The sequence below is a fragment of the Etheostoma cragini genome, chromosome 1, assembly GCF_013103735.1.
Source record: "Etheostoma cragini isolate CJK2018 chromosome 1, CSU_Ecrag_1.0, whole genome shotgun sequence".
Lineage (NCBI taxonomy): Eukaryota > Metazoa > Chordata > Actinopteri > Perciformes > Percidae > Etheostoma > Etheostoma cragini.
This window is the reverse complement of record NC_048407.1, coordinates 9,834,230-9,847,629: the sequence shown is the minus strand read 5'-3', so window position 1 is coordinate 9,847,629 and position 13,400 is coordinate 9,834,230. Positions and strand designations below refer to the sequence as shown.

The 13,400-nt window shown below is 38.9% G+C and overlaps 1 protein-coding gene across 3 annotated transcripts in view; it reads left to right on the top strand.

The window, feature by feature from the left end:
- tspan4a (tetraspanin 4a) overlaps positions 1–13,400 on the top strand; it is a 132,426-nt gene that overhangs the window by 28,427 nt on the left and 90,599 nt on the right. The window lies entirely within an intron of this gene.

Sequence of the window (13,400 nt, the reverse complement as noted above, 5' to 3'; positions counted from 1 at the left end):
CACATCATGTATTTAGATCATGTGTACAAAGCCCACTGTGTGGGTGAGTCAAGCTTTTCTGTTCCCTATACAGTACTCAAAGTGTGGGTGTACACTGCATTGTTTGCTGTGTTAAGCTTTGGCATATTTAGGGCTTGTGTTATGTGTACACTAGTAAATCACAGCGTTACCATTATGCTGTAATTCTTCACCCGTACCTCTGCTTAGCCCTCCTACCCGCTCAAGAGCGCTTCTCAGCCCATCAAAGCATCGGCTGTCAAAGTGTTGGCTGATCGTATCTGTTTGCCGTGGGGAAATTTGAGCCTTGGTGTCTGACTCTGTCAATCGCACTCTGATAGCCCCACATCAGATCACTTTCATTTCCACTGTGAAGCCGTCAGTCGTGTTCCAAAGCTGAGCTTCACATTTAAAGATCTCGATCTCTGCATCATCCGTGGGCTTTTTTTTGACACAAACTCCCTTTTCTGAAATCCATTGCAACTTGTCACAGAGTTTTGAAGGGATGCTGGCCCCTCTGGTTGCCTAGTTATGACTACTTTGATTTGTCATACTTATCTTCTTATTGGTAATGGAATGAGATGAGGCCTTGAACCCTGAAATGCAATCTAGCTGTAAAGTCCCTCTGGGACTAAGTGACCTCTTCACCTCTACACCTTCTCTCAGCCATAAAGTGCTGTCAAAGAGGGGTCGTAGTGTCTGTTATATTATCACATTAGTGTGTGTGTGTGTGTGTGTGTGTGTTTGTTGCTGCCACCGCTCAGGATAAATAATGACCACACAGCCACACCAAGCTTCTTCTCCTGATAAGCCAATAATGTTCTGATCCTCCAGGTAAACACAGGAGTTCTTCAAACATAAAGCCTGTCTTTGAAAATGAAGCATCTGAGTCATAGTAGCAGCTTCTGGCTAATGTCAGACCTCAATGTTGCCACCATTTCAAAAACAATTTACAAGTTGTTATATATACAGTATATCTTGAGTGGTTTGCACAGACCCACTTTTTACACATCGTATTCAATATCCAGACTTTTTAGAGGATGACTTCAAAGGTTTTAAATGTGACCTCAATATTCTGTGGATGGCATGGCAACTCTTGGGCCAGACAGAATCCAAATATGTTTGATTTCAACTTCACTTTGAGATTGATGCAAAAAATGAGAGTCCCCATCTTGTGTAAAAAAGAGGGCCACATTACATTATGGGCTCTACAACAACTTTTGCTTATATAGATTATTTATATGATTGAGATTTCTACTTCCTCTAGCTCAACTATTAATACATTCTCACATAGTTTCTAAAATAACACTTAATCAATACTTAAAAGTAGATATGCCACAAAATTCTTAAAGTGCCGATAACTATCCATACTGTTTTGAGTGAGATCCGGTTTCTGAATGTCCTCTGCCTTCAGTCTCCAGGTGAGCTGTTGAAAATCTTCACGGCTTTCTACGTAAATAGCCGAGACGAGGTGGCTAACCGTAGCATGCTAGCGCTAGCATGCTATCTCGTTCTCAATGGCAAAACACTGCTACAACACACACTAGTTCACCATAATCTATGAAAGAACTACTTCCGTGTCCCTGTTCTGCTGGTATTCTACAAGTGAGTCCTCGTTTAGCAGATGTCTCCCAGGTAATCCTGCCTTGGACTGACCAAGGTTCGCTAGCTACTGCGCATCTGCAACTCCCAACAAAAATAGTAAAGAAGTTAATTGGTCTCACTCTGTATCTAACACAGAGACCTAAACACACAGGGTGAAAAGAAGAGCTGTAGCAATGTGCAGTACAACAAAAATATGGTGTTTTTTGAAAATAAAACCATGTAACCTCGTTCTACCATCCTGTAGAATCATATAAATAACAACGTCTACACTATGCAGGCTTTTAAATGAACAGGTTTTTATAATTGGACTTATTATGAGGAATTTTTTTGAAGGAATGTGATTTTAGAAGATTCGGGAAGTAAGTGGCTCGAGTTCATCACGACATTACTGAAGTTGACTTTGTTATTCATTTGTTTACTTTCACATATATTAAAAGATCCCATTAAAAATGTCTACAAAAGTGTATAGTTGTTCTTCAGTCAATTAGAAGGTTCTTTCTATTCTTTTCTACTTATTTAATGCATGTTTGTTGAGGCACCTAACGTAGTGTTAAAAGAAAAGAAAGTTGGTATTATTAAGAGTGGCAATTATAGTAACAACAAAGAAAATAGAACTATGACTAGAAATAATAGTTGCAGTTCCGGGTGTAGCAGGGTAATAGCAGTGGGTTTACATATGGGGGTTTCCATTTACCATCTTTCCCTGCCACCCTGCCAAGATCTCTCACTACCCCTTGGCCACCCCATATAAAAAGTTCTAGATAGTCTTTGTGGATATGTATTAAATGGCCGAGGCTCGTGTGAAAATAGACCTGCCGTGTATCTAAAGCTGATTGTGGCGCCGCTGGTGGAATATCAAGCACTGACTTGAATGGCAGCGATTGCTCGAGCGGGCCGGGCATCTCCGGAACGCGGCGCAGATGCGCCTGGTGGAAAGCACCGCTAACTGTATTATCTGAATTACTTTTTTAGTCCAAAACAATGCATTCGCACACAATCTAAAATGTTTTTTTCTGTAGAGTGAAGTGAACAACATGGTTTTGATTGATGATTAAAAATTGAAGAAAACTAGAGTTAAGTTGATAAAGTAGATGATGTTTTGCTTACAGTCAGTAAACAGGTTCATGACACAGCAGCATGAAGTGTCAGGATATTCTGGGACAAACTGTCTGCACATGTTGGCGTCTAATTTGCTCTAAAGGCAGCAACAAGAGGCCAAGGAGTCAAACTGGGACGGGTAAGTGAGAAGCGTTGTTATGATTGAGGTCAGAACTGCTGGTCTGCAGCGACTGAATGAGCCGGGATGACAGTATCTACTGGAGCGAGTGTGCCGTTTTCTTGCATGACATCAAGTTAAATCTATATCAAAACTTTAAAACAATTTTTCAAACATGAACTTTAAATCACCTCTCAAAACTTACATTTTGAATGTCTCGGTCTTGTATATGACTGTTTTATTTCTTATTTTCCATGTCTATTGTTTCATTTCTTTCATTGATTTATACTGTATTTATGATGATACTATTGTTTAAAACACTTTAAAGGTAAGGCTCATTGTTCCATTGTTTTCTCTTTCTCTTTTAAAGCAACATTACGTTTTTAACATTAAAATAAGGTTTCCAAAATGGTTTCAGTGGTTCCTCAACTCGTAACTGGATGAACGGCACTTCCACATTTGCTTTGCGGCTCTCTACCAGCTATAACCGCACTTTGCAAGTCTGCCAGATCGGGTAGCGGATCTGTGGTTCCAATGAGACAAAATGCAACAATTCCGCTTCCAACCTGTAGGGGGACCGAAGTTGTAAAAGTTACATAATGTTGCTTTAAGCAATGTTTCCTTAGAGCAACATTATGTAAGAATTGTTATTTTGTGCAGTTTGGTGCCCCTAAAATGTCATGATGTTATTCACTTATACACCGCTGTAGTAAATATAGACAGCTGTACACGTGCATTTGTAATGACTATATTACTTCTGATCAAAAACAAGCAAGTTGACAACTTAACAAACATAAAGTAAAAGCAAGAGCACAAGACATAGCCAGCCAGTTAATATTACTTACTAGTCTAACAGCAAAATGGCAAGCTTGGTGTCTGTCTTGCAGCTTTTAATTTCTCGAAGCTCTCCCCAACATTTTCTATCGAGAGTGGTGAGACAACACAAACCAAGTGCTTATTATACTTTTGTGTTTCTCTGTGTCATTTTAAAAAAGGGACAGAAAAACTGCAGTGCTTTTGTGCTGCAAATTGTATTCTTGAAATCTGTTATTCCACAATCTAAATAACCCTACTCTATATACAGGCAGTAGTGTTATTATATTATTAGATTTCTTTGGAGTCTCTGTTTCTTTCCATTAGGACAAATGTGGAACAAAACCATTACTCAGTCTTAATTTGGATTTAATGCTTTCATGTCATAAAAAGGTGCATCATCTCAAGATTGTCATGGAAACAAATCTTTTCCAAAGCATGAAAAGACATCACAAGGTTTCTGTGTGTGTGTGTGTGTGTGTGTGTGTGTGTGTGCTTACATATTATTACGTCAAACACTTTAGGTGCTAATAGACCAGGTGGCGGTTTCCCAGGAAGAGACAAAGGCTAGTCCTAGACTGAAACAGCCTTTTAACGCAGACTAACAGTAAGCTTCTTTCTTGGATGATGTAAAACAGCCCTAGACTTACTCCTGGATGAACTCAGCTGATTTCCTGAAGGAAGATTAGAACTACTTCAAGACTAAATTGAGGCTTAAATTAAACCACCCAGGAGGCAGGTTTAACTATAGATTAAAGTTGTTTTTTAAAGAAGACACATGGATTACTTGGAGTATGTCAAGTCAATTAGTTACAGTTACTAGTTACTTCTTCTAAAAAGTAAGTAATTAATTAATAAATAAGTAATTTGTTACTTCAGAAAGTAACTAATGCATTACTTTCAAGTACATGTTTTAAATGCTCAAATGTGACCCCCCCTCCACCCCTCTTAATGGAACTTAAAATATATTTGCATGTTCAATTATTTATGATAAATCTGAATATTATAATAAAATGGACAATACAAACATACTTAATTTATACACTCTTTGTTGTGCAAAGTTCCCCGATGTTTATACTTGTGCGCTGTTGTGTGTGTGTGTGTGTGTGTGTGTGTGTGTGTATGTTTGTGTGAGAGATAGAACGAGGGAGAAGTGAGAGAGTGACAGCGATTAGCTTTGGAGCGAGTAGCCACTCTAGAGTCATAGTGAGAGGAAGAGAGTGCCCCCCCCCGTGTTTTCTGACCCTGGTGGGAAATCTTTAGCAGGAAAAGTTACCCCCCCCACCCCCTCATAACACCATACTTGTCTCTTGTTGACTGATTGGCTAGTGTTGTTTGTTGTGTGTTCGACTTTGCGTGCTTTCGTACACCCGCCCAACTCTAACTCTGGTTGGCTTACCATGAAATTTTACTCAGCCTCAGCCAACCGTCAGCATTTATGCGCTTGTCCAGAGCACATGATTCCAACCAAGAAGATGCAGCACTGTCATCATTGCAACAGCCGTTCTTTACAACTACCCTAGTTTCTGAGGATGTGGAGGGTAAATCTTTCTCCACCAGTTTCAAACCTCTCTCTTTGGACTTCTGCAGCAGTTTTTTGTAGGTTTATTTTTAAATTCTTTCACACAACCTGAACTGAATATAACACTGATCCATTGAGATCACAAAACAGTAATAAAATATAGCCATCAAGGTAATACAAATTGACAATTCTTAGCTGAAGCTGTCATTACAGATGGATTTCCATGCATTGCTTTATTTGATTCCACAGCAGATGTGTTCTGTTTGTCTTCAATGACCGGGTGTCTTAATACTATTGTCTTTAAAAGACTTTTTTCATGCTAACTGAAGTTTATTCTGCTTCCATTGCTATCCTTGAATTTATTTCTCCAGGTCCTTATGTTTTAGGCATTCATGGGTCTATTCCTAATTCAGACTGGCACAGGTGGTTTTAAATGAATCTCCTTTACTTTAGTTCAAGGCTTCATTGTCCAGGTGTTCTTAATCTCTAATTAGTCTGTGTTTCCCAAAGTCATTTCTTGAGCTGTGATGAACTATTCTAGATTAAGGCCTAGTCTTGGCCTAATTTAAACACTGTCACCGCCCCTCAAAGTGTAATCCACTGACTCTTTACTCACTCTGGGCTACAGTCACTTAATTCCCATGACTAAATAGGCTCAGGACTCTGACCTCCTATATTAATATCTGTGTGGGTGAGAGCAGCATGGTGTACCAGAGTCAAGTGTCAAAAAATAAATTATAAATTATAAATTGAATTATAACTACAAATAGAGAGACAGATTTCTGCGCTCCAGGACAATTGTTTATTATCCCGCTAAATGTAGCAGCAATGACTGTACCATGAAATTGCAAGAGTGGGCAAGTAAAAAACATGCGACGATGCACAGCATTAATCGTCTTCAGAAGAAAGCACCACAGAGCTGCAAAAAGTGCCCTACAGCTACAAAATACCAAAATAAGACTCTCATTTACAGCCGCTTTTTAATTGATCTTGTTAGCACAAACGTGGCTTTCCCACACCAAGAGGGTGGATGAAACCCGTGCAACAGCAGGTGACTCTGGGACAGAAAGAGAAAAAAAAGAGAGCATGCTGAAGGAAGAGATTGAAGCCTCTGAAGTTGTGTTTACTTGTCATCGTAATGTAGGTCAGAGCCCAATGGAGGATCCATAGATTGCCAGAGTTGTGAAAGGGTTGCTTCTGTCTCCACCGATTAAGCCAGATCAATAGAAATGGTCTTTCTACTGATTTGACATCTCTCAGCCCCACCCCGCCCAGCCCCTGCCTTCACACAGTCCATCGATTTGCAGCAGGACTGGGAGGGACGTGAACAGCATGAGTGGTCAACATAATGGGCTTGCAGTTAGCTTTTGCTGAGTTTGGCATGTCTGTGCATAAAATTCACAGGCGACAATGTCACACCCACATTCGATTGGACACTTCTGGGCAAAACGCAGGGACACTGGAGATGTCTTCATTTACTGTATTATTATGTTTTAGATGATGGCATACATGTTTGTGTCTAAACACCATGAGCAGTTTATCTGTCATGTTAGTGCGGTAAGGGCTGGGATAAAAAGTACTGAATAAATTACAATATGTACAAATAAATATGTCATGAATTCACAAAAGGTTTTTGTCTGACAGATTTTGTGGAATATATCCTTTAATAAAGCTCTACGGGGTGTTTTTATTGGCTCAGAAAGAGGCTTAGGTGGTGCCTCAGTGAGGCTGCTATGGCTTTATCATCGCTGCCAGTTTAATACTCAAAACCCTTTGATTCCAGCTTTTAGCTTTTATAGACACCAGATTTTGGCATTGCCATAACACTGACCTACTTGAAGCATTCTTTAGCTTTTTAGAATCCAATTTTCTTCATGTTTCCATGGTTATGAAAAGCAACAGCCACATGCATTTGTTAGTAAGATGTCATAACTTTATTTGTTCCCACCACCAGTGATATTAATAGGGGCTGTGTAAACTGTTTTAGTTGCTTATTTAATGAAAAAATTCACACAATTTGCTAAGGCATTTTTAGACTGACTCATAATTCTGCATGACAGTCATCCTTAGACCTCTGTAGGTTGTAATAATAGCCAAAAATACAGGCTCCAACTGAATTACTTCAAAGACCAAACTTGGGTCGATGCTTTCCCTCCGTATACTATTAACACGTAGGCTATAAATTAAATAAAAGTAGTGAAATGAGTTCGGTCGGGCATCGTTTGGATTTAAAAAATTCTGACTCCAATTGCGATTTTTCCTTTCGATTCTGTCTCTTATTGATTCCGATTCTCTGAGTGGTGGAGTTGAAACGGGTCACATGCCTATTATAAAAATAAGAGGAAAGTTTTATTTTGATTCAGTGGTGGGTTGCAGTTTACAGGGCTTTTTCAATTTAAAATAAAGCCACACTACAGCGCCGCTTACTGTGTTACACGGCTTCAACACAACAACCTCCAGGTCGCTACGGAAACCAAAACTTTAAAATCGCTGATCAAATTTGAAACCAAATCTTCCATACAATTCCACATGATTCCAATAAAGAAAAATTCCCGCTGGAATTGTAGTTTTTGAAGAAAGTATGGCAGTAACTGGATTCTACTCAGGTAGTAAACCTGACGCAAAGGTAAGCTCATGTCTTTTTGGCTGCTCTGCATTGTGCTGTTTTTCTCCCGCCTTTTTGCCCTGGACACTCCTACACTACTTTAAATGGTTGCAGACTCTTTTTTCAATATAGTTTTGATGCTACTGATAACATGACTTGTCAATTTACATCACAATCCATTTAAAATTGCCCTGCTATAAAAAACGTTTTTAAATGCCTTTCCATTTCCACGTTATTGAAATTCCCTTTAAAATATTGTCCTGAGGTGATTTTTATAATGATAAAACTCCCTTTGCTTCTTTCACTGACGCTTATTCAAATTGCCAAAGATAATAAATTCTATGCTTCAGAGACTTTGGTACATGTCACAATAAAAGTAAGAAATAGATTCTGTTAGAGAATGCTTAGGACCATGGGAATGTGGTACCAGATGCCTGAATGCCAACACACATCTCTGATGTGTTCAGTGGTTCAAAAAAGGTCTGACATGCTCATTGAAGGCTGTTTCTGCCAGTTAGAGAAACAATCGGCCAATCAGAGATTAGTAGGCGAGTTTAAGAATGACAAAAAAAAAAAAAAAAAACTGATGAGTATGAGACAGAAACAGGTGCAAGGAATAGTTGACCCAAAAACAAATATAATATATATAGTACTCGCCTCCCTAGTCTCCCAGGAGAAGGTTGCCATCAATGGTGTTAAGGAAAACACAACACCCAAGAAATGTAAGCACATTACTGCAAACAGATTTCAATGGAGGCTGAACAAGAGACAGTAAGAAACGTTTTACATTTTTTGGGAGCATAAAAAGTCTAGAAACAATTGTTTTTTTGGGAGGCAGTAGCTGAGTCAGTAGGGAGTTGGGTTGGGAACCGGACAGTTGCTGTTTCAATCCTCACAGAGACCAAAGTATGGTGGTGGACTGGTAGCTAGAGAGGTGCCACTTTGCCTCCTGGTCACTGCCAATGTGCTTATGAGCAAGGCAGCAAATCGCCTTGCTCAGGGGCAGCACTCTGACATCTCTCTATTATATAGGAGGGTATGTATAGTTACTGAGCATGTGTGTGTAATTCAGGCCTGTGTGTAATGTACTCTATGTAATAACAACAGAGTTTAAATTTTAATTTCCCCTTGCGGGACTAATAAAGTAAAGTATAAGTAGTTTTATAAAGTATAAAATTTAGGTTAACTATTCTTTTAATCAAAGTTCAAAACTTTCAAATCAACAGTTAGTGTACGTGTTAAAGGGAACTGCTTCTAAGAACCCTTATTGCAGCTTTTATGTCAAGGGAAAACGACATTGCCAACCGTTTCACTAATGTTTTCAACTCTTCTGTGAACTATGTTGCTGCCACTCTTCACATAATGTGCTCCAAAGCAGTAAAATGTTTGTGTTTGTTCAATCGCCAGTCTGAGAGAGGACTCATTGTCAGCTACACTTGTGAATGAAGAGCTCAGTCCTCTGTGGAACACTTTTCCACATTAGATGAGATTAGAGTGGAAGTGCTTAGTGAGGGATGTGCTCACTATTTTGTCAGTATTCTGACAGTGAATTATTTCCTCCGTCGCATGACTAAAGGGAGGCTGCTCTGTTTTCAGTACAGGGGTGGCCTTGTCTTCTCAAAAAACATTATTACGAATATGTTGTACTGCATTAAGAGAAAAGCCAAATGCACGAGCAATTGTTTTAGAAAATCCTTGCCGTACTGCAGAAGGTCTCTGCCAGCGTGTTAAAACGAAAACATATTTAGTAATCACAATTGACAGCTAGTCATGAAAAATTTAAAATATTTTAAATAAAGTGCACCTAAGGGCTGGATGTGTCAAAGCGATGTTCAGCATTGTGTAAAAACAGCATGTAGCTGCACTGTTCTGACAGCTTCTTCTTCTTCTTCTACTGTAGAGGTGGCTCATTTCTCTTTTTCAGTTCACTATGAAAGGGTTAAGATACATGAGTGCCAGCCAGTACATAGATTTGAACATCCATTTAAGTGACTTTACTTTGAGTCAAGTGGCTGCCCATCAGTATAATCCCACCAAAGCTTTGTTTTACTCAGCTGACTATGCGTAGCCGCATGAGGCAATAATGAAATTTGATGAAAGGGGGTTCCGCTGAAAAGCCGGCATGGAAATTTATACTGTGCAAACAATGTTGTGTAGGACAGAGATGTATCAAAAATGTGCATATGGAGAGGTGTTAAGTGTTAGTATACAGCAGCTTTAAAGAGACCTCTGTCGGTCTGTCTCACTACAGATGGAGACCAGATGGAGGTAGTGAGTTCCAACACTCCACCAACACAGCTGACATAGGCAGGGGGAAAAAACTGCTCGATACACCTAATTGACAGTGTGGTGTCATGAAAGGCGCTTTAGTTTAGGGTGCAGTGGAGTCCCAAGTGGAATGCATAAACAGCCAAGTGACACTGATCAGAGCCGAGCGCATCCTGCTGCGGCTGCGGAGGAGATGCTGAAGGGGCCGAGCAGGAACAAATCATCTTGTTCTGTGATGCAAATATTAAAAAAGCCCCTGTTAATTATCAATAGCTCTCACGGCATGGTTGGAAAGGGAAAAGATACCTTGGGATCCTCACTTGTTTTGAAGTACAATCAAAAAGAAGCCACTCTTTTTCTGCTTCACGTGTGATTATTTCTAAGGACGCGTTGCATTCTCAAGGAGGCATTTTCAGGAACAGGCTGGAGGGGGCAGCTACTATCAGTTTTACGAGAGAAAGAATTTCTTTCTGATGGTGATTATGAGGCTCCCACGCATTTGGTAGTCTTTTCCACTCCTTCTATTGATATTCTCTTTCCTCTCTGTAGTCTCTATTACCCATGTGGAGAAGCTGCGATGCTGTGCTCCCCATGCTGTTTTGAAATGTTTTTGGTGATTATTCAGTGTAAGATTGGGAAAGGCAAGTCTGACTTTTACATAAACTGTTTCATGCATAAGGAAATCAGAACGTGCGTCACATAAAAACATGTATAATGCATAAGAATTGGCAGATAGGTTCTATAGAGGAAAAGAAGAAAAAGGCGCAGGAAGGCTTTAAAGACTAACCTTTTTTTTTTTTTCAATATCCCAGTAAAACCCACAGTTAGGCTGTGCCATATATACTGTATGTACCCGCCTGATCCAGTGTATCATTGAGGTAGTATCAAACGTCTTCACTAAGTGAAATATTGAATTGCAGGACGACATTTTTTACTTCTGCATCATTCCATTAAGTTGAAAAGCTGTAAATGTCTTTGGCATATTTTTATTCCCATTTAATTTAGCCTGGTATTTGGTAGGATCTTAGAGTTTGACCAAAGCTTGACTGTGCAAAATGAAATCTCTGAGCAATTGATTGAAGTTGGTTTGTAGTATTGGTCCAAAATGTTAAATTACACAATATAAATAGTCCACACACAATGGCATACACACACAATAAACACTACTCAATACTGCATAGCACCATCCTGAGATGCTTATAAAATCCGATATGAGAAACTGATGTCGTTATTGCAAAGATACAGTACAGCACACACATATTGATTGACAATGAGCATGGTGCACTGCCATGACATAGTGTAATTCACAAGAGACTAAATTCTGTTTTTTCCTACTAATTCACATGCAAAGGAAAGCAACATAATGGGAGCAAAATAATGTCACCTGATTTAATTTTTCATTTCAACATATTTAATGAAATCAATTTTAAAAGAAATATTTTAATGGATGCATGTACAAAATATTCACTAACAGATCATTTTCTTAGTTTTCCATGCAACATCCACTGGTTTGAACTAAAGTACGCAGGTAACCAACATTTTGTGTTGTATTTGGTTAGGGAAAGAGTGGTGTCTAGGTTTCTTGAAGCATGAAAAAACATGTTCATTTTATTAACATTTAAGTGAAACTACAATTTTTCCCTAACCTTAATGACAGTAGCTTTGATGCCTTAACCAAAACACACTGTTGAGGCAGGATGCAAACTTCAGTCTCTCGTGTCAAAGTCCTGACCTTTCCTTTGACTTCTGTCCGCTACAAACACTACAGTAGTGCCTCCTTTGTTGAAATTCTTTTATTCCCCTCTAAATATCCATTGAGTGGTTTCGTCTCACTCAAAATGTACAGAGAGTGCTAATACAAATTAGTTGGCCAATATCTATATGAGCATAAACAACCAAAATAAGAATTCTTCAAAAGCATTAACATAAAAATCTACAAAAACTAAGAATAAAAAAGTGGTCTGGTCTCCAAGCCCCCCGATATGTCATCAGTGGTTATTTTGGGCGTGCCAGGTTTATTTTCCTAGACTTGACAAAACACCTCCAGGTGCCAAAAAAGATTTTGTACTAAAGCTGTCCTTCCAGTGTTAAGTAAACTGACCTGTATGAGTAAAATCTCTATTTAAATACCTTTGTAGAATAGGAGCAATCAACAGTTCTACACAAGCCTCTTATCCCTCCTGTTGTCTTCGGGTCAAATTTAACCCTATTCCAAAAAGTTTCTCTGTCAAAAATTTGTGTTTCTTTCCAACAGGTTTTTTGAAAAAGTAAGGTGGATGGTTCCCAACAACGCTGATCACAAGTTAAATAAATAATCAGTTCACTACTCATTCACTACTTCATTGACTCTTTGTGTTTTTTGTGAATTTTATAGCATTTGGAGAAAAAACAATTGGTGAAAGATCTTTTAAAAAGTGTAAAAAAGAGAGAAGAATATGAACAAATGTCAAATAAAGTGACAAAAATGTGACAAATGTAAAAAAAAAAAGCTTTAAAAATTCGGGGGGAACCCCATGGAAATTCCAAAAGGCTCAAGAAAAGTCGACAAACGTTGATAAAGTGACAATCATTGGGGGAAAGCCACAAAAGAGTCACAACCATAACCTTGATAAAAAGGTTTTTCATTTTAAATTTCCAGGTTGGCGGGAAGACATCACTAGGGTTAATCCGTCTAAAGACACCAGACCAAAATCCCCTTTATAGTAGAAGATAGAGGAGGAAAACAACGTGTAGAGGTGGTGTGATTTCTGGTGCAGAGGTGGTGTGAGTCAGTGTAGTCAGTGAACCTAATAAAACAACTACCGACATAGTAAGTTTGGCAATGACACAACACACAACACACACAACACACAACCCCACATCAGAAAATCTTTATCAAATAAGAAACAGGCTTCTTCTAACTACACCATCACACATTCAACCTTCCCATCCCTTAGGAGTCCATGATCATCTCTAATTTGTTATGTAATAGCTAATCACCCATGTACAACCACAGGTTTCTCTTGTCAGGACAACTTCATGAAGCAAGTTTCCCCTTATTCAAGAGTGTGCCTCAGTTTAATTATATTATGCCAAAAACTTTCACTTTGAAATGAAGTCCTACACCTGCTTGTCACAGTTCTTCTCCTTCAGAATCAGAGGCCAGATTGCATAAAAATGGTGATATATTTTATTGCATTAACTATGTTTTGGTCCTGGACAAAACCATCCGCATGTTGTACCGACCTGACATGGGTTATTGTTCAGTTTAAAGTGTTTTGATTCGGATAAACAATAGCCTTTCAAAATAAAACTCTTTCAAAGGAGACATTTGAGACCTTGAGGCGTTAATTGCTTTTCACAGTGCCTTAACATGTGATCATGTGCCCCCCCCC